The 26,688-nt window shown below is 32.9% G+C and overlaps 1 protein-coding gene across 3 annotated transcripts in view; it reads right to left on the bottom strand.

The window, feature by feature from the left end:
* LOC110109580 overlaps nt 1-8,531 on the bottom strand; it is a 36,359-nt gene extending 27,828 nt beyond the window's left edge. For 2 of the 3 annotated variants that reach the window (XM_020840724.2, XM_028696690.1), the window contains exon 1: nt 8,337-8,530. The gene's annotated coding sequence lies outside the window, so the exon portion shown is untranslated. Of the gene's footprint in view, nt 1-8,336 lie in introns of all 3 variants that reach the window. The other variant, XM_020840725.2, reaches the window with a different exon arrangement.
* Between the last annotated feature and the right edge of the window lie 18,157 nt (nt 8,532-26,688).

Raw genomic sequence — 26,688 nt, 5'->3', positions numbered from 1 at the left:
CCAGAAGAAAAAAAAAAAGAATCAGCAAAACAAATAGAATACTACAGTGGCTTTCATTATACCTCTCTGAAGACAAGTCAGATGAGAAACTATTGATGTGTACTCGCAACAAGTAAGCTTTACGAAAAGTTTTAATAATAATCCATATGTGGAAGTCTACTAGCATAAATTACAAAACACTCAAAGCAATAAAATCTAAAAATAATACCCTTAGCCCAACCATTTCGCATCAGCTTTATGAAACTTTCTTCTCTTCCTTCCTCAGGACTGCTGAATATGGTGTTCACTCCCTTTCACACATTTATTTTCCACAAATGAAATCTTATATATCGAACTAATGAAATAATTGAGAAACTGCATGTAAAAGCTAACCTATTAAGTAATATTCTGTATCAAAGCAATTAAATTAGTGATACTCTGTTATCTAAATTTATGAATTATCTTAGAATTTGCCAGGAAACATCATAAAAAACCACTCTGCCATAATTTAACATTGCCATAAGTTGTCTTTGGTTGATATATATAATGTAAATTATTTAAATCTATGCACATAAAAGCTAAAGACCAATATTTTAATCATCATTTCAATCTGCCCTGTTGTTTAAAGTAGAAAGCTTCCAAGTAAACTTAAGACCTTTAAAAAAAACTGTATACTATTAAAAATGTACTTGACATTCCAAAAAGAGATCATCATTATTCATTTATTTAGATATTATAAAATCTTATTCATCAATCTAACATTTAATAAATAAATGGCTTAAGTATCTAAAAAATATAAGCAATTTTAACTACATTCGTTTTCTATATTTAAAATTCCATTGATATTTTGAAATTAATAATTTAACAATTTGAAAATAAAGGAATATATTTTACTTTTTAAGATATAATAAATTTCAATGATTTAGAATTCTTTTCTTCTTGTTTTACAATTTTTATATTTTAGAGAAATATTTTAATTTTTATATTATTCACAAAAATAAAAGCTCAATTTGTTACCTTAAATTCTAATTCACAATAATAATAAAAATAATAATAAGAAAAAGAAGAAGAAGAAGAAGAAGAATAAACAAAAATGCATGGAATCCTCTAGGTTTATTAGTTTGTCCATCTTGTAATACTATTCTAACAACAAATAACCAGCAATAATATAGATGTTATTTTTATGGTTCAATATCTTGATTTAATTATCATTTCTAATATAATCAATCATTTGTTTCCAAACAGTTCTTCGATATTGAATTAATATCGACTAAATAAACATTTTTCATTCAATATCAATTAAATTGATGCGTTTCAGAATTAATAAATATAACATAACACAACATTCAAAATAATTAAAAATAAATAAACTTAAAAGAAACTATTAATCACGTACATATTTACTGGTATCTATTTAGCGTTTAGGGTTCTCATAATTTTCCCTAAAAACCAACAAATTTCGATAATTCAAGCACTTCTTAAAGTGGAGCAAACATGATATATATGAATCCTAGTGATATTGGAGGTCTTAGGGCCTAAGATTCTAAGGCGACAAAATGATGTGATGTATGAAAACACAATTCATATTAAAAATGCACAGTTCAAAAAGCCATCTGCCAATTAAATAATTACATTCGCATAAGAAGATGAGTTCTCTTGAAAATTGGCACTCGCACTTACATTGCCGTCAAGTGAGTCAACATCCAACCATGCACATGAACAAGATTGAAAAAGAATATGAAATTTTTATTAACCAAAAAGTTTCTCTAAGCATATATCCAATAATGCTATTTATAATCATCAAAATCCGTAGAATGGCTGCCTCATCTTTAGTTCAATTCAAATCCGAAACTCATATCATGTTGCAATTCACATAAAGGATAAATCCAAGGAAACCAAAACAAAAATACCACCCAACAACAACAATAACATCAAGCCTTTATCCCCCTACATGAAAAAATGCCACCCGAATAACATAAAATCAACAAAATCATATTTGTCAGCTACAAGAATCCGCAGGCTATAGCACAGCCAAGCAGCCACAAGAACCAAAGCATAAGAACTATGAAATTCAGGCATGTAACAGTCATCAACAGCAGGAATTGAAAAACTTGTATAGGATAACTCCAAACCCAAAACTCCAAAGCCAATTAATCCATATGACTCTTCTAAAGCTAAAAAAAAATTAAAAAATTAAAAAAAAAACAAAATAAAACAAAAATAATAATAATAATAATAATAATAAATAATAAAAAATATGACTCTTCAAAAGCTTTTCTTTCCAACTGATCCAAGTTTATGTCCTTCAACTACTTCTCCAGGTCTCCTTTGATTATCCCTTTGATATCTTCAAATTGTTACTAAGAATCAAATTAGCATAGTTGAGACGGTTGAAGACTGTGGAAAGTGGGATGGAGATTGGATGGTGGCCCGTATGGGTTTTTGGGCAGCATAATATTTACTGAAGAACGACTTGAACAATGAGTTCACTCGTTTATTATTTCTCAAAAAAAAAAAAGGCTAATGAGGCTAAATATTTGCCTCTTTTTTACTCTGCAGACTAGCAATTATTCTACAGGTAAGTCTGGACATTATCATAAGGAAACTGAATTTATTTGAAGCTAGGTTTAAAGAACGAAGAGCTTCAAAGGGGTCACAAATCAAATAATATTTAGCTCATTGGTGTTGGTTTATTCTTTGGATGTTTGACCCTAGGAAGCTCATACGTAATATTGAGCATGATAGAAACTGCTTGCAGATATTTAGGAAAAGCCTCTAAAATCTAATTTCAGCAATTTCAGAAAACAAACAACTAGAAAACAAGAAATAGAACACACAAGAACACTTTTTATTGAAAGTTTTATGAAAGAAAAAATAAGATACAAGTGGATCTTCAATTGGAGAGGAAGATCAGGCTCTCCTAAATCTCTAGCTGCCGGCTAGAGCCCAAACACCTAAGAACAATCTAAATTCAACAAATAACACATAAATTATCCTAACCCTAGGGTAAATCAACTATTTAAATCAAACAATAAATAGTAAAATACCAAAACAGCCCTCTCTCTAATTCCCACCCAAATCAGCCCCAAATCTGCCATATTTCCTTAGTTATTTCCCTCCCAAATCAGCCCCCAAAGCACCCCTCTTCAATTAGGAAACATTTTCTAATCAACCCCATCCAAAACAGCCCCAAATCAGCCCCCAAATATACCATCTTCAATTAGGAAATATCTCCTAATTAATTCCATATAAATCAGCCCCCAAATTAGCTTCTTTCACTTAATAAAATCTTCCTAATTTCCTCCCAAATCTAATTCAAGCCATATTTACCTAAATAAACTTTCTTAATTATTTCTTCCATGATTTCTCCTCCCTACATAGTGAAATATTAACTCCCCTGAGCCCCATAAAGTGGGCCCCCTGGCATATCAATACTTTCCATCCAAAAAACACCTTGTCCTCAAGGTGGAAGATGGGAACGGTCTCCTGATCATCTCATATGGCTCTCATGTGGCTTCGTGCTCTAGCAAATCCTTCTACTTGATAAGTACCTCCTGAACAAGAAACCCAAGATGGTGAGAATGAATTGGTAGCTCAATAAGATCATTCCTTGAGATGATTATTTTTTATCCTCTTCAATTTATTTGTTGAAAGTTCTGAATTGCTCCTTTTACTTGCCATCAATCATTCGCATCTTCAACTTTCTCACCCTAGAATCACTACTGCCCCAATAATTTCCTCCTCCAATATAGCGATTGTCATAATCCTTCTATGTTTCCCCCGTGTATCGAGGGTGGGAATCCCACATTTCTTCCCTCCGCCTCACATGAACTGATCCCCATGGTTCGGCCCGCCCCCTCCTCCAATTGCACACTCCCCTTGCTCAAAAGACCTCCCATTGTGGTCGACCACCCCACCACCTTCACCACGAAACTCCCTTCCTATTGTCCACCATCCAAAAACCCTATTCTATCCCTTATTGGAGTCCTATGAGGAGGCTCTTGACCCCATCCTTCCTAATTTCCTCCCAAATCTAAAATCAATCATCTTTTCTTAAATAAACTTTCTTAATTATTTCTCCTGTGATTTATCCTCCTTACATAGTGAATATTAACTCCCTTGACCCCCACAAGGAACGACCCTCTGGCATATCAATACTTTCCCCCAAAAAAAGCACCTTGTCCTCAAGGTGGAAGATGAGAACGGTCTCCTGATCATCTCATATGGCTCCCATGTGACTTCACACTCTAACAAATCCTTCCACCTGATAGGTACATCCTGAACAATAAACTCAGGATGCTGAGAACGAATTGGTAGCTCAATAAGATCATTCCTTGAGATGATTATTTTTTTATCCTCTTCAATTTGGTTGTAGAAAGTTCTGAGTTGTTCCTTTTCCTTGTCATTAATCATTCGTATCTTCAACTTTCTCACCCTAGAATCACTACTGCCCTAATAGCTTCTTCCTCCTTTAATATAGCGGTTGTTGTAATCCTTTTATGTTTTTCCTGTGTATTAAGGGTGGGAATCCCACATTTCTTCCTAGTGATCAACCACCTCACCCACCTTCACCACGAAACTCCCTTCCTATTGTCCACCATCCAAAAACCCTGTGTTGTCCCTTATTGGAGCCCTAAGAGGTGGCTCTTGACCCCCTCCTTCCTAATTTCCTCTCAAATCTAATTCAAAACAGTCATCTTTCCCAAAATAAACTTTCTTAATTATTTCTCCCATGATTTCTCCTCCTTACATAGTGAATATTAACTCCCTTGGGCACCACGAGGTGGACCACCTGGCGTATCAATGCTTTCCCACAAAAAAAACACCTTGTCCTCAAAGTGAAAGATGGGAACAGTCTCATGACCGTCTAATATGGCTCCCATGTGGCTTCGCACTCTGACAAATCCTTCCACCTGATAAGTGCCTCCTGAACAATAAACTAAGGATGCTGAAAACAAATTGGTAGCTCAATAAGATCATTCCTTGAGATGACTATTTTTTTATCCTCTTCAATTTGTTTGTTGAAACTTATGAGTTGCTCATTTTCCTTGTCATCAATCATTCGCATCTTCAACTTTCTCACCCTAAAATCGCTACTGCCTGAATAGCTTTTTCCTCCTCCAGTGTAGCGGTTGTTATAATCCCTCCATATTTTCCTCATGTATCGAGGGTGGGAATCCCACATTTCTTCCCGCCACCTCACATGACCCGATTCCCATGGTTCGGCCCGCCCCCCTCCTCTGGTTATCCACTCCCCTTGCCCAAAAGACCTCCCATTGTCGTCGGTCACCCCACCATCTTCACCACAAAACTCCCTTCTTATTGTCCCCCCATACGAAAACCTTATTATGCCCCTTATTGGAGCCCTATGAGGAAAAATTTTGTATGTGTTTGTTGTCCACAATTTTTGTGAGGGATCCTAACAGCATCTAGGGTTTGGGAGAGACGGTCCTCCTCTCGAAAGAGGATCATTGTATCTTATTTGTTCGTATTTCTTTTCTTATAGATAAAAATCTGTTGTTCGTTGAATTTGTATTAATTCGTTGGCTATTTCTTATACCAAAGCGTATCAAATTGGTATCAGAGCTCTTTTTTGGGACCTATGGTAGCAAAAAAGATGGATGTGTTGTAAGGAAAAGTTGAGCAAATCAAATCCCAGTTGGTGAAGTTCTCAAACATCGAAGGAAGGCTTTCATCCTTGGAAGAAAGACTTTCTAACCTAGAGGACATTATGAAAAAAAATATTGGAGCTTCACACTCAAACGACAATATCAGAGGCAAGTGGACTGTTGACCGGACAAGAAAGTGGGGGAAACCCTAATATAGGGGCAATGAGGGAGGATGGGGAGGTGGAAATGTTGTTAGTTTTGCTCTTTGTGGGCTGGTTTTCTGTATGTTTTCGCTTGGTTTTGTTGGGGTTTTGCTGGTGGGTGTTCCTTGGAGACACTCTGTTGTTGCTTTTTCTGGGTTCAGTGGGTTTGATTTATGCGGTTATCCTCTCTGTTTTTTTTAGGGTTTAGCTTATTTCATGATTCTGTGTTTTGTCGATTGGCTTCGCTATCCGTTTCTTCTGATATGTTTCCTTTAATTGGGCATGGTTCCTTTGTGCTTACTTGGGGATGGGATTAGTTTGGAGTGCCATTTGGGTTATGATTTAGCTGGTATTTTTGTTTCTAATTATTTTTACTGGGTTGGCCTTTTTAAATGTTATCGTGCTTGGCTGTTGTGGACTCAATGTTGGTTGGCTTCGTTTGTTTGGAACTGGTATTTCAAGGATTAGTTGGGGATTTTGTTTTGCAGCTTTTTTCCTGAAGCTATGGCTATCTACTCTAAGTTGGATGTTAATTGGTTATATATCCCGTTTATCTTAGTTTTCTGTGTCTATGTCATTGTGGATTATGGGATTGCTATTGGGTTTCATGGTTTCTTAACTGATAGTTTGGATGGTGCATGCTCATTTCTTTGTGGATGATGCTGTTAAATGTTATAAAGTTGTGGGTTGGAGGCTGAATATATTGTCTTGTATTTATACTACTTGTTTTGTGGATAATGGTTGGGACTATGGTTTTATTTGTGCAATTTACATCTTGGTTATCACCTTTTTTTGCAGGATTTCCTTAGTGCAGGTGTTCGAAGTGATGTCGCTTTGGAAGGGAAGGTGGAGCTAGTTGTTGTTTTTTGGTTTGTTCCCCATTTTTAGGTGCTCTTTCTTGTGCACTGTAGATACTACCTAGGTTATATTGTATTTTTCCTTAATAGGGAACTCGAGCTCTTAGGATTTTTTTGCTTTCTTTTTGTAGCTCTTATAAGCATTACTGAGCTTGAGGTTCCCTTAAGGATTGTGTAATATTTTTCTTAATTAACGCATAGGCCCCTCTGTGGGTTTCCTCCTAAAAAAATGTGCAAATGTTGGGGGAAGAAAAAGAGATGTCACCTTTGGAGCCACTTCCAAGGAGGGGAAAGGGTGAAAGAGTGAGACTTTTTGTGGAGCTCCAGAGTTTGGAAGGAGAAGAAGATGGGAAGAAGATAGAAATGGTAAGCCACTCCTACAATAGTATCAAGAGGTGTTCTAGCCAATTCAGGAGTTTCCTCCTTCGCGGGAATGCGAGCATGCTATCAATTTGAAGTAAGGAGTCTCACATATCAGTGTTCATCCGTACCGTTCTCCCCAACTCTCAAAAATTTGTCCCAGCCTTAGTGAGAATGAATGGGCATCAAAAACTAAAAGGACACTTATGCACAACACAACATCAAACTGTATGACTCTTCAAAAACCACATGATTATTCATTGAATTGTGTAAGCTTTCATATATAGTAACTGATCAAAATGGGTGTTCAAGGATTAAAATCATTCATCCATCCCCAGCACGACTATAAAATCCATCAAATATGATGAACTAGGGGCCCAACGCTCAATTCCTCAAGGGAAATCTTGTAATCATTCTTATTTAATCAATAAAATCTTCTTTGCAGTTGAACCCTTTGTGTTCATCTCTCCCTCTTAAAGGAATTCATCTCTACGAGTAACTCTCTCCTTAGCCTCATTCTCTCAGTCATATTTTGGTAAATTTTGCTCTGAGCAGCCCCTTGCGTTGTGCCTAAAATCATCAGCATAAACTCTTTGGAGAAGTATGATATAAATAATAATAATAATAATAATAATAATAATAATAATAATAATAATAATAATAATAATAATAATAATAATAATAATAATAATAATAATAATAATAATAATAATAATAATAATAATAATAATAATAATAATAATAATAATAATAATAATAATAATAATAATAATAATAATAATAATAATAATAATAATAATAATAATAATAATAATAATAATAATAATAATAATAATAATAATAATAATAATAATAATAATAATAATAATAATAATAATAATAGTAATAGTTGTGGGAAGAGGCTAGATCAGTTTTTATTAATTCCCTCTGAACTGCATTACTATGAAATTGGAGGTATCAAGGCATTCAAACCATTGAAGAAAGCATGCTTGCTTGCAAGAGAAAGGCATTGTAATTTCATCCCAAAAAAATAGCAAATTAAATCTACAAGCAACCAACTGAGCCCTAAACATCGTCGGCTCAGATATTTTCTCGCCTCTACGTATAAAAGTTGCGGGTTTTACGACCGAACGAGATCAAACAACAAGATGAACCGCTAAACAAAATCAACCATAATCAACCTTCTAGATTCTCAAACATGTCGATGGTCGAAACTGCCGACTGTTCAGAAAAAAATGGGATCTTTCGATATCATAGTTATTAATTTCTGGCAAGTAATCCTTTGGCCAAAGCTGAGAGAAGAAATACTAGGGTTTCGGATTTGTTACCTTAGCAGCTTGACCCTCCAAAAATCCTACAAGATCCTCCTCAAACCAGATCTCTGAACAGAGAAGCTTTTACGGGAATATAATAAGAATTACGGGAACTAAGAATTAAGAACTAAACAAATAATAATAATTCAGTTAGTAAAAATGTAAAGACTTCGGAATTCGTTGTCTTTTTTTTTTTTATTTATGTTTCAAGTCTTAAAATTAAAAGAAAACGAAATAAAATAAAGAAAACAGTGGACAGCTGGACGAAAATAATAAATAGAGCTACTGGCGGCGGACTGGTTCGGCGTAGCCGGCCTGACTTTTTATTTTTTATTTTTTAAAAAAATTAGGAGTAATTATGTTCCATTTGGATGACTATAAGAAATTGTTATACATAAAGTTGAATTCTTAAATGGTTGTAGAGAAAATAGTATATTTTATTTGAGAATAATAACTTTAAGGTTGTTGTGTTGCAGCTTTATGAGAACAAATTACTTTTATACTCTTTTATATTGAAATGAAAAAAAAAAATTTAAGGTGTAAAAAAAAAATTATAATTTTTATGATAATAAATTAATAATTCTAAATTGAAATTGTATCAACTTTTATGAAATATGTTATGACTTTTAAATATTAAAGTATATATTTGTTGCGGGCTAGAATATACGCGGCGATAGAGTTATAATTCTACGTCTTAGCGTTGCACGGATATTCAGCTCACACACAGAGAACACAATTTACCATCATACTTTAAAAAAATCTAAAAAATTATAATATCCGCTATTAATTCATAATAAATATACTTTTTCTAATAATAATAATATAACTCTGATAAATTTGTAACGTTTAATTAAAATATAAATTAAATAAGTATGGAATTACATATCATAAAATAAATTATTTCTATTTATCTAAACTACAATTTTAGTGTGAAAAAAATTATGGAGACATCACGTTCATTTAATCTCATGAAAAATCAATATGAATATTTTGTATATAATGAGTATCTTTAATGTTGTTCCACATAAGCATAATTAACTTTGAAATCCTAATATTTCTTTTTTGTCATAATTAAAACCAATATATCTAATTGTAAATGGTTGTTATTTGGTTGTTTTGCGGTTTTGAGTATTCTCTTCGTGTCTTTCAAAGCTTATATTGATGTATATTTACTGTGATAATCAATTTAGGATGTGGTTCATTATAGTCGAGGCATTTATAAGTGCATTCAGTTTGAGGATGTTTAAAAGCAAGAACAAAGTTTTGAAGACGTTGAGAAAAAATGTTTTGTATAGACGAATTGGAAAGTACTTGCTAGGCACTGAAGCTTAACAAAATCCATCAGCCAGCAATCATATAATAGCCTATATTATCTGATGCTTTAACAATGGCCTCACATGCAATTACAAATAACATATACAAAGAAAGATTTAGTTTTGATCAAACCGGTGACAATATATATTGCATGAAGAATGAAGATCCATTAGAAATTATTTCTAGAGATAGAAGCACTAACTTATCACGCACTTGCTAAAAAAAAATCAATCAAACTTTGAACGTCCTCTTTTAACAAGAAATTCTAGAATTTCTACGAATTGAATTTGATAAGTTTCTGTTTTCATGAAAGTTGTAGAATGGTATCATCTATGTGGCAAATTGTATAAAAGTATACTAACTACAAACACAGACTAAGAGAATAGGAAAAGATAAAAATTAGTATTCATCCTTTTTATTTATCCCTCATCTCTTTCATCCCTCAACAGTGCATCAGTTACTATTTTATATACTAGATACATCATCTTAACAATGAAGATGAGATTACATCAAGGGTTGAGATCAAATAGTAATAAAGTTGTTTTTAATAGCATTAGCAGACATAGTGGAAGATGCACGATAGTGAAAATAGGGAATAATATCTATTTAAGCCGACACAAGTTATGCATCCTTAACATACCCCCTTAAGTTAATGGTTCAATCTCAAATTGTTAATTTGGTATGTAGATTATGGAATTTAAATGAAAACAATGGCTTTATAAATATATGACTAGTTGATCATGAGTGGAGATATGATGAATTATAATAATCTATAACTTGATACATTCATGTATAAAATGGTGGTCAATTTCAATATGTTTGGTTCTAGCATGAAAAACCAAATTATGGGCAAGTGAAATAGCTAAAATGTTATCACAATAGAGTGGTGTAGTTATAGCAACATGGACAGTAAAGTCTTGCAACAATCGACGAATACAAATGATCTCCATAGCATCCGATGAGAACGCCCTATATTCAGCTTCAAAAGATGATCGTGCAATTGTTGCTTGCTTTTTAGTAGACCAAGAAACAAGTGTGTTTCCAAGAAAAATACAGTACCCTAATGTAGACTTACAATCACTAGAATCCCCTTCCAAAAAAAAATCTCCTTCCCAATTTGAGTTAGGAAACACAATGAGATGAATGTTGGTTGGTTGAATAAGTAAATCGAATGCCATTATACCTTGAAAATAGCAAAGAGTGCACTTGAGCATATGGAAATGAACTTATTTATAGCAAATGAGAGATCATGTCATGTTATAGTCACATATTGTAGTGATCCAACTAACATGCAATAGAGTTAAGATCAGTAAAATGTTCTGATGCATTCGGTAGAGTTTTCGATTTACAAGTAATTTATGTTGCTATAGGTTTGCATTCATCCATGCATGCCTTAAGAAAAATTGCTTCAACATGACTTGTTTGATGAATAATACAACCAGTATGGAGCTGTTGCAGTGAAATGACAAGAAATTAGGAAGGTTGGCCAATCTATTTTAGCTGAAATCTACTGTGAATGTCTTTGAAGAGTGTAAAAATTTTACCTGAATGATTTCCAGCAATAAGAATATCATTAGTATATATATAATTAGGTAAATGCATATGTCATTTTGTGTGTAAATAAAGAGGGAGTGATCAGCAGCACTTGAATGAAAATCCCAACATATAAGATGGTCAGTAAATGACGAAAACCATTGTCTAGGCATGCTTGTTGTTAAAAAGTTGTTGAGTTTGAAAAGTTAATTTTATTTGGAAAAATTTAGTTTCTAAAATTTTAGTCGTGAAATTGAACACATCATTATGAACAATATACTGTCTCATGGGATAAAAATATTATTTCCTAATGGGTTCAGATAATGAAATTGAAAGTTTCATCATGATTATAATAATCAAATTCAAGGAAGAATTATATATGACCTGAAGGGTCAAATGATGTTCTATTAGTGTACAACTACTATAATTTGAAAGAGATATCATTAATTTCATATTCAAAGTCATGATAACAGAGAATATATCTTCCTAGTGGAAGAAAACATTGTTTGCTATCAATTGTCTGACTATGATGATGATGATCGTTGTTATTTTGCTTTTCCTGAAAGAAATTAATTGGCTTTTGAAAAGTACATGTGGGTTCTAAATACCCTACGAGCTCAAGCCTTCTTTATAAATTACATTATAGGGAGGTTAAATTCCTATTAGTACTCTTAATCAGAATAATGATAAAAATTTTATTTTTAAATATTTTTTAGGAGTGATATCAAAGGAGGTGAATTTAAAAGCTCAACTGGGATTAGATCGAGTTTGAGGTTTGAGCACTTATTTTTGGAGGTCAAAGGAAGAAATGTATGAGGTGCTTTTGGATTTTAAAATACTTTAGAAATACCTCTTTCTATCATATGTGATGAGGTTTAAATTTTTATTTGAAAAAAGATTTAATTTGAGTTAATAAATTATTAGAATGTTGGGATTATATTCTTGAAGTTTGGAACTTAAGATTTTGAGTCTGAGCTAGATCCTAAGTCTAAATTGTGCAATGAATGATACTGGCCCGAACCTAGCTAATGGAGTGTAAAACCCGGACTTACCCTGGCCTTGATTGATGAACTAGCTAATTACCTAATCGCTTTAAAACCATCTATGTGACTTATACTGGGTGAATATGCTTGAAAGAAAATGTGATTAAATTTTGGACTCATTTTAATTGATTTCTAATGAAATGCATGCTCATTGACTCGATAAGTACATAAAATTCATATGAAGCAATTTTAAAATCAAGCTTAAAATTAGATTTTATCCAAGAGATTACACAACTTTCGCTTGATAGGATGGTACCATGATAGGTCAGGTAGCCTATCAGAATCTATAGACGGGGATGTTCCTAATAAGGAGAAAAAAAATTAATATGCATACGCAAACTCTCGACGGTCTTGATCTTACTTATTAAGTTGTCAGGATTTCTATGTGAGGTAAGAAATTTTAATTTAATTTTGAGTAGAAAATATTTTTATTCGTACCCTCATGAGCCTCCAATCATTCCAAGCTAAAATAAAATGACAAGCAATAAAAAAGCTAAAAAAGCATGCAATTTTAAGCACAAGCAATGTAAATAAATCAATTATATAAATTAAAATGTCCATGTGGCAAGTTCTACTTAATTTACAACCTAGGGTATGTAGAAATTAAAAGTGGTTGGGTACCACTAGCAACAACCTGTATTCTAATCCTAGAACTGACGCAAGGGACTTTGAGAGGGATACTCTTTTTCTTCATTTCTTCATCTTCTCTCTTCAATGAGATCCTTGGATAAGTTGAATTTGGATATCCAAATGAAAAGAAAATTCCTCCCTAAAGGGGCTTTTTCTTTTCTCTATGAATATTAAAGTCATCCTAACTTGGATCTCCAAATGGAAGAGAACTCTACCCTAAGGGATGTTCTCTCCTCTTTGGTTTCCAAGTTGGATGTTGTTTCTCAACTCAAAGACATGCTTTCACAATTACAACTTGATTCACTTAATTGAATTACACATCTTGAAAATCAAAAGATTTGACTCTACTTTGACTTATAATGTTATCCTAAGCAATTAAATTATCAAAAATATGTCAAGCAGTTATATAAATTAAATTGCTCAAATTAAATTTACAGTCACAATTGGTTATGCTCTTTTAAATTTTAAGGGGGGCTTTAACAATTAGCACCTGCAGAAAAATTTTGTTAATTTAAACTTTTTTTTCCCCCTTCAATTTAGCCCTGCTTGAGCATGGACACTTGAAAAAAATCATATGAGCATCCAAATCATTTCTAACCTTAGGATAATCTATCACCCATAACATCAATTCATAGATTGCATAATTAAATAAACACTCACATCAATAAACTATTTTAACAAATAAAATGCAATAAAAACCATGAAAAACTTGCACATAATAATAGAAAAGTAAACATTACCCTAGCCTAAAACTAGAATCAATTGTTAATAAATCATCTAAAGTGTATGGATGAGGTTTTGCGGCTTGGATATATCCTATGTTGGATAATTTGTTAAAGTTGCTTAGTGATTTATTTTGTTGAAATTTAAAGGATTTGAGTTTAAGTTTAAGTTTTAAGGGTTTAAAGTTTATTTTAAAGTATATCTTAAGTGTTGATTAATTTCTACTTTTATTTACACCTCGGCTGTGAAATTTATTTCACCTTCATTGGGACTAAATTAATAGCCTCAAAGGCCTAGGTTACCCAGCAATAACCAATATAAATTAATTGATTTAAATTTTTGAATTTAAGGGTTTGATAATTCTTTAATTAAGTTGATTAATTACCAGTTTAATAATTAAGATTAATATTTTTTTGAAATTTAAACCAATAATTTAAGTTTAAGAATTTTTTGGAATTATTTAATTGCATTAATAAAGTGGAGAATAATTGAATTTTTAAATTAAGGGATTACTAGATTTTTAGTACTTTTCCTAAATACTAAACCTTAAGATGAGTAATTAGACTCTAAGTTTGATAGGATTAGATTTTCTACATTAAGTTATGAATTTTTAAAGTTTTGAACTTGATTTGAGCTATAGTTGATTAAAAAAATTGTCTTTTTGACTTTAACATATTTTTAGTGTTTTGACATATTTAGAAAATACTAAACCTTAAATAGAGTTGAATGACTTTAAGTTTGGTCAATTTGAAATTTTTTTAAGTACTTATAATTTTTTAAAGTTTTGGGCAATTAATTAATTTTTTAATTATTTATTTTAAAAGGTTTTGACTGTTTTGATCCAAACTTCACGGAATCACTCCCAAAGGTCAAAGATGATCCATGAGAGCGTTTCTAATTGTTTGGAAAATTATTTGGAATTTTTAATATATTTTAATGAATTAGTTTAATTAAATATTAATTTTCAATAAAACCTAAATTAAGTTCAGATTAGAGGTCCCGTCAATAGGCTTTTAATTTTCTTAGGTAGAGGATTAAATTCTGGTCAGTTTGATATATATATTTTTTGTAATTTTTTCTCTACCCATATTTAGCAAAACATCAATCATTGAACACAAAATTCAAAGATAACTCTTATGATTTATGACCCCAAAATTTCAAATTATATTCTTCACTTATTGAGCCAAAGTTAATTGGTGACTCCTCTTGCCACCAAATAAGGGATCTGAAATCCTAACTTCTCCCATTTGCTCAGCCCAAATTAAATAATTGAATCCCTTCCTTTGAATACAAAAAAATCAAGGAGACCTTATCTTGATTTGTAGCCTCAAAGCTTCAAGTCTTCCCTCACTTTTATGGGCTCCAAAAGCCTTAGAAGATTTCCAACTTTAGCCCAAAAGCTATAGGCTTTATTTTATCTCCTCCAATCTCAAAGTTGTAGGATATTTTTCTCTCTTTAGTTTCAAAGCTAAAGGGAACTTCCCATCCCTTCAACCTTAAATTTGTAGGGAATTTCTCCTTCTACCTTTAGCTCCAAAGCTTCAAGTATTTCATCACCATCATCTTTTTGATCCCTAATTAAGTGGATGAATCTTCTACTTAGACCCAAACTCTAAGTAACCTTTCATTTAACAAAATAAGTGATTTTCTCCTCTCACAATATTTAAAACATAATCCATTGATATCCTTTATAAGTTTCCTTATGTTGTCTTATCCTATTAGGTGAATTTCATGAAGTCCTAGACTAAACACGTAGGAATGGTTATCTTACCCTATTAAGTAAATATTTTTCTTTTATCCAAACACTAAGAGAACCCTAAAAAATTACTTAGGTTTACTTTGATATAATGATGAAATCATTCCATCCCAAAAGGTAGAATGCTTATATCATTGGATCTTAAGTTTCTACAAGTGGTTGGTCTGCCTCAAAGCAAGCAATGACTACTTTAAGGGTTCTTCATAACTCTTCTAAATAAGAAAATAAATAAAAATCAAATTAAAGCTTTAAGTCACAAATAACTTAAAATCTAATTACCCCTAAATTAAAATTAAACATGTCTATACCACAAAAAATTAAATACCATTTATAGTGTGACATGTCACACAATCTATACACACTTAGGTGCACAACCCTTAGGCATGCTTGGATTAGCATTTTTCTTTTTTGCATATGTGGTTGATGTGTGTGTGTGATGCTTTGGATTATATACACTATGGGATCTTTCTCTTAAGTGGATATGATAGAGATATATGCTCTTTTCTACAGTTGGACATATCTAAAAGGGGGTAATTGAATCATAATTAAAAAAAAAAAAATACTTGCTTATATGTACTGCCTAAAACCCACCAAGAAGGCATGACCAATAGTGAAAGTTCAATGGAGGGTGTTATGCCTCGTTGAACTGTCCTTAGGTACACCAAGAGAGGGATGAATTGGTTATTTAAAAATAATGTTGACAAAAATAAATTCTTTTAAAACATTTTTAATAACTTAAAGTAAATAACTTTATCACCCAATACGTAGGAAAATTAACTAAAGAATGATTACAACAACAGTAATGATAATTTGAACAAATCCATATAACATCAACCACAAATTTTTCAACATGCAATTTTAAGGAAAAAATAGTATAAAATTAAAATGTAGAAAATAAAAATTATAATAAGTAAACCAAAATTTAATAGTGGTTTGATCAAATAATGGCCTACGTATGCTCCTAGAGTCCTCCTCTCCAGGTATTACACTAATTCATAGTGTCTCTCCTTTAGCCACCACAACATGGTGGAAAAGCCCTTACAAGAATCACTTTCACCAACCTAGTGTAGTAGAGAAACAAAATCCTTTTCACCCTCATAATGAGGCAAAGAACCCTGGAAGCTCGTTCTACCCTCCTAGTAAAGGCAACAAACATGAAAGATTTTTCACCCTCCTAGTGAAGGCAGAGTATCTTAAAATCATTTTTCACCCTCCTATTGAGGGAGGATTACCTCATAGTTTGACCTTGAAGCCTTTCCTCCCAGAGCATCCCAACAAGATCCACAAAATCCTGTAGAGGAATCAAGGTGCAAGCTTAACTGGATCGACCGTGTGAAGCCCCAATACTACTTCGCTTTCTCTCACACAAACCTCACCTTCTCATTCTCCACTCCAAGATCTCTCTTTGCTCTCTGCTAGAATAACTTCAATAGCCAAAGTCTCTCTCATTACGACAAAGAAGAAAAGCTTTTATATAAGGTCTCCAAAAACTAAAATTTTAATTAAGTTGTAACTGTATGTATAGTATGATTGATGATCGTATGATACGATTAGTTCAAAAATCAGATGTCATATAATATAATTGAATAGTTATTTGACAAACTGTTAAAAATCTATATACTAGACCATAAGGTACAATTAAAGATTGTATAATATAATCGGTTCAATTTCTATGTGATCCAACAATATTTTTGCTGGGATGATTAAAAATCATCTATGCCTATTGTCTGGATGATTGAAAACATATAATATGATTAGTTCAAAAATTAAGATTCCATCCCAGAAGATCATCATGAAGAACATTCTGCATACAACATTATTTAAAAATAGTATAGTATGCTCTACTATATTAATTAACCTTTTTCTAATTGACTAATCATGAGGATTTAATTAAGCAAGTTTTAAAATATCATACTATACGAATGGGATTGCTCAATATGATCTATTCAAATATAGATATTTAAAAAGCTTACTGAATTTTGATTGGCAGCTAGGGTTTCTATTTTGAATAGATCGTACATTACGATTTGGATAGCACAATATGATTAGATCAAATAAAATTAATTTAAAAGTAGTTATTTAAAGTCATTTCAGAAGTATCTGATTGTATAGTATGATTTGGATTGTACAATATGATTAGTTCAAAATTTTAATAATTATTTTCTCACACCCCTATGTTTGTGTGTGCATGGTCTCTAACATAACATACATCTTTTATAGGACTATGACTTAAGATTTTTTTTTTTAAAAAAGTAAATAAAAGTTATAGACTATTTGTCATCCTATTTTATCCAAATTTTGAGCTCTGAATCTTCTTGCATGGTATATGATGTAACTAAAATGTTAGTACACACAAATATATATAAGCAAAATGTAATAGTAGGTGAAATGAAATATCAATCAATATTGTTTATTATTATTAAAATCATAAGTTTGGGATCACGAATTGCAATAATTTCGTCCATTTTTATGATGGCAAATATTTTTTGTTGAAAATGCAAGAGCTTATATTTTCTCCTAACCTTTCCCTCACTAGATGAGATATTTTTGAAAGATAGGGGAAAGTAAGATTTGTTTTATGTATTTTTCTTTTTTTTTTGTTTTTTTATAAGTTGAAAACATATATGAGCTCACAATCATATATTTTTTGTTAAAAAAAAAGGATTACAGAGAAAAACACTAAATACAACCATCCAACTACTCGCCCTTTCGACATCACCAAAATAGATATAAAGACAAAAATAACAAATAGAACAAAAACTGCAAAAAAAATCCTATAAGTAGGAACCTTAATCAAGTGGTGGCGGAGGTGGTAGTGGTGGCTAGAAATAGCAGTGAATCATATTAACTTGCTTACTAAACCATTTCATGTCAATTTCATTATGTTGGTGCTACTACAATTGAATATGGAAATCAAGTCGAGCCTCTAATCGATGAAAGTGTTATATCAACTGCTTGTAGGAACTTGGTTGGTATTGTGGTGCTGGTGCTGAAACTAGTGTCGATGATAGTGTTGGTACTAGACCAACTCCCCCTCCTCATCAAAATTTGGCTCTTCTTCGGGCTAATCCCCCTAGTGATGATAAAATAAGGCATGAAAAGATCCATCAGAGTAGAAAATAGGAAATTAGTCTGCTGGTGCGAGATACATTAGATGATATTTTTTGTCTAGCACATAGGTAATCAGGTGACCTAGTGTAAGGTTGTGCTTACGATGGGTTGAGCATGAGCGAAGGGAAGTGAGGTTGTGTATATAAGAAATGATCATTTGGGATTCATAAAAAGTAGTGTCAGAAATGATTAGTTAGGTGACTACAGACAAGAGAGGAGTGATATGTTGTGAATCTATTTTCATGGATTATGATTTTGATGATAGCAAACACTCTTGTTTCTCTACAACTACCTTACCTATTGACATTTCAGGTCTACAAGATCAGACTGCAATTGGAACAAGCTCAAGATTGGGTAGACTAGGTCTAAGTCAGTTTGTACCTTTTTCCTTTCTTGAGTTTTTTGTAATTGGTTTGGCTCCTGATGCTAAGTAATCTTGCATGTTAAGATAGTTGCTATTTGCATGCTTTACATTTTTGCAACTTATGAAGTTTTGATGATTCCAAACATTATTGTTCAAATGTGTAGTTATCTCCTAACATTTTTTAGAAGAATTGTATTTGCTCTTGTGTGTACTGACATTTCAGGAAAAACGAACTCCAGACTACGAAGACTTCAAATTAAAATCAGCATGCGATATTTTGTATAATTTGAAGCTTGCACTTTTCTTAGAAATCAAATTAAAAGGGAGTGATTGTATTTTGAGTGAATAAAAACATACACACACATAAGGAGATCATATAAATTTATACTGATCATACAGGACGATTTCCAGTTCGTACTGGACGATCAGACAATTATCTCCTATAGAGCATATGGAACGAATAGAAACTTGCTCGAAAAATTTTTCTAAGTCCTATTCGTCCAGGATGAAATAAATTATCGTCCAGGACGATTGGCTCTCTGGAAAATTTTCGTCCAAATGAAATTAAATTATCGTCCGTGGCGACCGGTCCTCTGGAAAATTTTCGTCCAGACGAAATTAAATATCGTCCAGGACGATCGGGTCTCTGGAAAATTTTCGTCCAGACGAAATAAATTATCGTCCAGGACGATCGGTCCTCTGTAAAAATTTCATCCAGACGAATAAAATTTTCGTCCAAACGATACACCGACTTAGAACAGTTTTTCAGCAGTTTCTAGAAAGTCTCTACTTGTGAAATTGGATTTCTTCACTCTTTTTCTTTCTTCCTTCTAGATTCTTGTGAGAAGATCTGTCAAGGAGATCCGGTTCTCTGCCGACACTTGGAGAGTGTGAACAGCCGAAGGGTTCTCTGCCCACACTAGGAGAGTGTGAAAGGACGAAGGTTCTCTGCCTACACTTGGAGGGTGTGAAAGGACGAAGGTTCTCTGCCTACACTTGGAGGGTGTGAAAGGACGAAGGTTCTCTGCCTACACTTGGAGGGTGTGAAAGGACGGACGGTTCTCTGCCAACACTTAGAATTGTGTAAAAGGACAGACGGTTCTCTGCCGCACCGGGGAGTGGTGAAAAGAGTGTGTTGTAAAGGCTTCTCCGCCTTGCTGTGGGTGCAAAAGGAGAGTCACTATTGGTATTAGTGCAATACTTAGAGGGTGCCTCTGGGGAGTGGATGTAGGTCTGGTTATAGACCGAACCACTATAAATCTGGTGTCATTTACTTTACTATTTTTTTACGTTTCCGCACTTTCTATTTCAGTTTTAAAAACTCTGTGGTTGAAAAACCTTTTTCTACAAAATTTAAAAGAGATTTTATTTCGGTTCAATAATTTTCAAAAAGGGGTTTTAAATTTTAACTTTATTTTTTAAACTACCAATTCACCCCCCTCTTAGTAGCCTTGGGACATTCACTTAGGCTTAACAACCTAATTACAAGACTCAACATTGCACACATACACCTTGGAAGAATTTTTTATTGTTCCCAAGAGTTTACTATTTTTGGTAACATCATCTGTGATGATATTTATATCGGCCTGGTTGATCGGTTCAAAAATAGAAATCCTAATTAGGTCATCATTGTTAAGGCAGTCGTTATTAAAGCACAACATCCTAGACGATTTTGTATCGACCAGGATGACAGACTCAAATCAGAAAGAATCTGCCGCCAGATCTGTTTAAGAATTACTTATTTTTGGACATCGTCCCGGGGATCAGCCTGGCCTATCGGGGATCGGCCTGGCCGATTTAACACAATTTTTCTTAAATAAATCTTGTTATTAAGGAAAATAATTAATGGTGATTTGCATGATCACATCGACCGGGCCAATCGCAGGATCGGCTGGGATGATTTGACATCAGCCATCATCTATTCAGGGAGATGTTCAGGATGATTTTTCTCTAATTTAAACTAATTGTCCAGGATGATATCCTATCGGCCTGGATAATATGACCAAAAATCTTCTGATCATCCCTAACCGACTGGGCTGATTGAGTGTAATTTATGCTGATTGGTCGGGCCAATATTTATATGATAATGTCGACAAGTTGCATTAATGAGCTCATTTTGAGTTCTTCTATTTAAGTTTTGACATGAAATTTTGTGAGTGTCTTTGGCAACCATTATAGCTTTGTTCTTTTGGAGGGAACTTGAAGAGAGAGCTTGAAAGGGAGAGAGGAAAGGGTGGAATTTGAGAGAGGGAGAAGATCCTTGGAGGGGGGTTTAAGGGAGTGTGGAGGGGGATTCCACACGGTTGCTCCGGCGAGCATGCACCTTAGTAACATCAGATTCAAGGCTTGTCTCGAGGTAAGTTATGGGAAGAAGAAGATCTCTTTGGTGTCAAAGGACCCGACTACTTCGCCGCATCGGGGAAGGTGGAAGTGATTTTGTAAGGGCTTCTCTACCCAGCTATGGGGGTTAAAGGAGAGACACTGAGTTTAGTGCTATACTCGGAGGATGCCTCCGAGGAGTAGACGTAGGTCAAGGTTTGACTGAACCACTATAAATCTGGCGTGTTCTTTCCTTTATTATTTCGACATTTAATTTCTGCATTGTGTTTTCTTTGTGGTAAATTTCTGTTTGATTTGTTGATTTTGATTGAAAGATTTCTTTTTAAATACCAATTCACCTCTCTCTTAATTAGCCTTGGGCTAGTTCATAAGGGTTTAACATCCCTAACAAACTTTTAAGTGGTATCAGAGTGGAATTCATTAAAATAAAGTTTGAAAACTTTTTGAATTTTGATCCATGGCTAATTTGGTAATCGTAATATTGCAGAAGGTTATTCAATCATCAGATCACCTTTGTTTAAAAATATTACATTTAATTTTTGGAAAATTCATATGTATACTTTTTTGCAATCAATTGATTTACGAATGTGGCAAATGATTTTAACTGGTTACCCTACACCATCTCGTATTTTAAATGGAACTAAAACTGATATTCATTTTAATCAATGGAATAGGGAAGAACAAATCAATGATCAATTAAATGCAAAATCTGTAAACTATTTTTTCTGTGCTTTACATTTTGAAGATTGTATGTTACTTTTCACGTGCACTATTGGTAGAGAAATTTGGGATAAATTACACACCATATACGAAGGCACTAGTGAAATCAAGCAATCCAGATTGAATATTTTAATACATGATTATGAATTATTTTGCATGAAATCTTATGAGACGATCTTATACATGTATACTAGATTTGTTCAAATTTTAACATCATTGCATGCTTTAGCTAAAGAGTTTTCAAACGTTGAAAAAGTTAATAAAATTCTACGTTCTCTACTTGATAAGTTTGATGCTAAAGTTGTTGTTATTTGTGAATCGAAGAATTTGAAAGAATATTCTATTAATAATTTGATTGGCTCACTCATTACCTACGAGCACAGTTTGGATCAAAGACTTTTGGATGCAGGAGAAATGATCGTGCTAAATGTTGTAAATATGGAGGAAAGTGGCTTAGTTGGTGATGAAAGCAATGACTTATCAAGCAAATTAAAAAACTCTCCAAAGCATAAGCATCAACAAAAGTAAAATAAAAGTAAAAATGGTAAGAATATTAAGATTTCTTCTGATATTGTTTGCTTTGGATGTAGGAAACCTGGACATATGAAAAATTAGTGCCCAAATTTGAGAACTCTTCCTACAAAAGAAAAGGGTAAAGCTAAGAAAATTATAAAAATGACAAATAATGAAAAGCAAAAAATCTCCTGGGTGGACCTAGCTTCTGAATTATCGGACCAGGAGCAATATGATATTTAAACCATTGTTTGTGTGCTTTATTTTTCTTTGTTTGCATGCTTTGTTCATTTTTTATGTTTTTTTGGATTTATTCTTTTTCACTCTTTTTTTCTTTCCTTTCTTTTTTATTAATTTTGTTTTTATTTTTTCTTTTTATGTAGTATTTTCTCCGACCAACACTCACATCACCATTTTTTTTTAAATAAAAAAATAAAAAAATAAAAAATCTACCTCCTATTTTTCTTAAATTCTTATGTAAGTTGTGGTTGACTTCTCTAAAAACAGTCAAAAAAAGGAAACTCATGATTTTGACTCTCAATCTCTGTTTCCTAAAAGAGGTTATTCTACTTTTAATTTAAAATCTTCATCATATTTTAAATTAGGTTTTTGAAACTAGACTTTTTTCATCTCCCTACATTTTATCTATCGTATAGGAATCTTTTGCAAGCTATGGAATCTACCTCATAATTTCTTGATAAAGTAGTTTATTGTGTCAATAGAATGGGTTTACTTTTGCTTTTAAAATTTCAAAAAGTAGCATATTAAAAAAAAATTGGCAAATGATGACAGATAAAAAAAAAAGTGGCCAATGATGTCAAATCAAAAGATGCGTAATAACGCCAAATTGAGAAAGATACATAATGTGTATTAAAAAGTAAAAGATGCACAAAGTATGCCAAAAATTGACAAGAGGCATAAAATGAGCCCACAAAGAGTATGCTTACTTTTTCTTTATTACTTAAAGCTTAAGAAAACCCTTGATATTTTCGATGTATGATCTTAAAAATCATGATTCTTAATTCACCAATTTTTGCATTAATCTTCTATTAGATATTTTTAATGAAAGGAGTTTTGAAAAATTAGTATTTCTTTTTCTAATTTATTCCTTGATTTATATATTGGATTAAAAAGTTTTTGAGCCTTTAAAAGAACTTGAGCTTAGACTCAAAATTTTTGAATTTCTTACCTTTTCTGGAATATGTGTTGTCGATCCATTACTTAGTTTTTGAATAAAATCAAGAGGTAACTTTCTCATTTTTTTAGGACTTTTTCATGCCCCTTCTCTTTTTGATAATGTCAAAGGGGGAGAACGTACTATTTTATTTGTATTTTTTTTCTTTCAAAAATTAAAAACAATAAAAATTTTTTATTTATCCTATTTTTTTAAGTTTTATTTTAGTAAGGGGGATATTAGAGAAAATATTTTCATTTTTGCAAATTCAACCAGTAGTGTTTGATATCACCAAAAGGGGGAGATTATTATGAATTTGTTTTCATGGATTATGATTTTGATGATAGTAAACACTCTTATTTCTATACGACTGCCTTACCGACTGACATTTCAGGTCCATAAGATCAGACTACAATTGAAACCAGCTCAAGATTGGGTAGACTAGGTCTAAGTCAGTTTGTACCTTTTTCCTTTCTTGAGTCTTTTACAATTGGTGTGGCTCCTGATGCTAAGTAATCTTCCACACACACACTTTGGAAGAATTTTTTACTGTTTCCAAGAGTTTACTATTTTTTGTAACATCATCCGGGATGATATTTATATCGGCCTGGACGATCGGTTCAAAAACGTAAACGTTAATTAGGGCATCCTTGTTAAGGCAGCCGTCATTAAAGCATATTGTCCTGGGTTTTTTTGTATTGGCCAGGATGATAGGCTCAAATCAGAAAGAATCTACCACCAGATCTATTTAGGAATTGATCTTAAATAGATTATTAGATGGAATATCTATAATGGTAAAAAAATTAATGTTTTGGAGGATGTTTGGATTTTAGATAAAGCTCTTTGTAAATGGCCAACATTCCTAGATAATCTACATATTAATGACATTTATGTAGATCAGTTCATTGAAAATGGCTCATGGAATATTGCTAAATTACATAATGTCTTTGATAATAATTTTCTTCAGATTATATGCAATGTTAAAATCGATCAAGAGGCTGGAAGTGATCAAATGGAGCTAATTTCTTTTAAATCTGGGAAAACGTTGGCTGCTTTATCTGATGAAGCCTTGTCAAATAATTCTTTCAAAGGGAAATATTGGCCTTGGATGAAGAAGATTAAACTAAATCCAACAACAGAAACTTTTTGGTGGAGGATTTACCATAAAGCTATTCCAACTTTTCATTTCCTTGAATATCGTGGGCTCAAAGAAGGATGCTTATGTCCAAGAGGTTGCTTGGATATTGAAGATATCAAACATGTGGTGGTGAGTTGTGATAAAATCCTTCAAACTAAAAAAGTTCTCAATTCATGGGGTTTTCATATTCCAGAATTTTACAATTTTGCTGAAACATTGGATTGGTTGGAAGTAAATGCTTCTAAAAATACATTTATCACAAATGTATTTTGCAATTTAGTATTTCTTTGCTGGAAGTCTAGAAATAGACTTATTCATGAATGAATTGAGGATTCCAATTTGAACATTGCTTCTAATGCTATTAGTATGACATCAATTTCTATTTATAATAGAAATAAATCGGGCCTTTGGGATGTTAATCAACCTTCCCGGTTGTTTAAAAACTCTTGGCATCCTCCTCCACCCGATTGGATCAAAATTAATGTGGACGCTTCATTATTATCTAATTATAATGCCGGAATTGGAGCTATTGGACGTGATCATATTGGAAGATTTCTCTTTGCTAAAGGAATCAAATGTACTCATTGGGACATTGCTCGTCTTGAACTAGAGGGTATATTATCTCTTCATGAAATTATCAAGGATTGGAATTCTCAAGTTCAAGGAATCATCATTGAAGGAGATAATGATAATGTGATGAAAAGTTTTCAAAACATTATCAAAACAAAGCATAAATCGGAAATTGAAGTAAGATTATCCTCCTTTATTAAAGAATTTAATTTTTCTATTTTCAAACAAGTTAGTAGAGAATGCAATAAGTTAGCATATATGTGTGCTAACTATGCTTTTAATAGTGAATTTGCTTGGGACTCTTATAGTATGGAACACATTCCTTCTCCTTTTTTACTATTATTAAAGGAGGAATGTGATGCTATTAGCTTGTATTAGCTTATTTCTTTTTTAATGCAATTGCTCTATGCATTTTTCAAAAAAAAAAAAAAAAAAGATATATTTAGGAATTACTTATTTTTGGACATCATTTCGGGCATCGTCCCGGGGATCGGCCTGACCGATCTAGCATAATTTTTCTTAAATAAATATGGTAATTAAGGAAAACAATTAATGGTGATTTGCACAATCACATCGGCCAGCTTCTATTCAGAGCAAAGTTCAGGTTGATTTTCCTCTGATTTGAACTAATCATCTAGGACGATATCCTATCGGCCTAGACGATATGACCAAAAATCTTCTGATCGTCCCTAATCGACCGGGCTAATTGAGCGTAATTTATGCTGATTGGTTAGGGCGATATTTATATGAGCCAGGATGATAATGTCGGCAAGTTGCATTAATGAGCTCGTTTTGAGCTCTTCTATTTAAGCTTTGATAAGGCACTTTGTGAGTGTCTTTGGCAGCCATTGTAGTTTCATTCTTTTGGAGGGAACTCGAAGAGAGAGCTTGAAAGGGTGAGAGGAAAGGGTGGAGTTTGAGAGAGGGAGAAGATCCTTGGAGGGGGTTTTAAGGGAGTGTGGAGGGGGATTCCACACGGTTGCTCCGGCGAGCTTGCACCTTAGTACCATTGGATTTAAGGCTTATCTTGAGGGAAGTTATAGGAAGAAGAAGATCTCTTTATTGTCAAAGGACCCGGCTACTCCGTCGCACTGGGGAAGGTGGAAGTGATTTTATAAGGGCTTCTCCGCCTAGCTATGGGGGATAAAGGAGATACACTGAGTTTAGTACAATACTTAGAGGATGCCTCTAAGGAGTGGACGTAGGTCAAGGTTTGACTGAACCACTATAAATCTGGTGTGTTCTTTCCTTTATTATTTCCGCATTTAATTTTCGCATTGTGTTTTCTTTGTGGTGAATTTCGATTTGTTTTGTTTATTTTGATTGAAAGATTTCTTTTTAAATAAAAATTTAACTCTCTCTTAATTAGCCTTGGGCTAGTTCATAAGGCCCTAACATCCCTAACGATCTTTCAAGTGGTATCAGAGCGAGATTCATT

This window comes from Dendrobium catenatum, unplaced genomic scaffold, assembly GCF_001605985.2.
Source record: "Dendrobium catenatum unplaced genomic scaffold, ASM160598v2 fragScaff_scaffold_817, whole genome shotgun sequence".
In the NCBI taxonomy this organism is placed as follows: domain Eukaryota; kingdom Viridiplantae; phylum Streptophyta; class Magnoliopsida; order Asparagales; family Orchidaceae; genus Dendrobium; species Dendrobium catenatum.
Note: the sequence above shows the minus strand (reverse complement) of the source record. Positions and strands in the feature narration are given on the sequence as shown.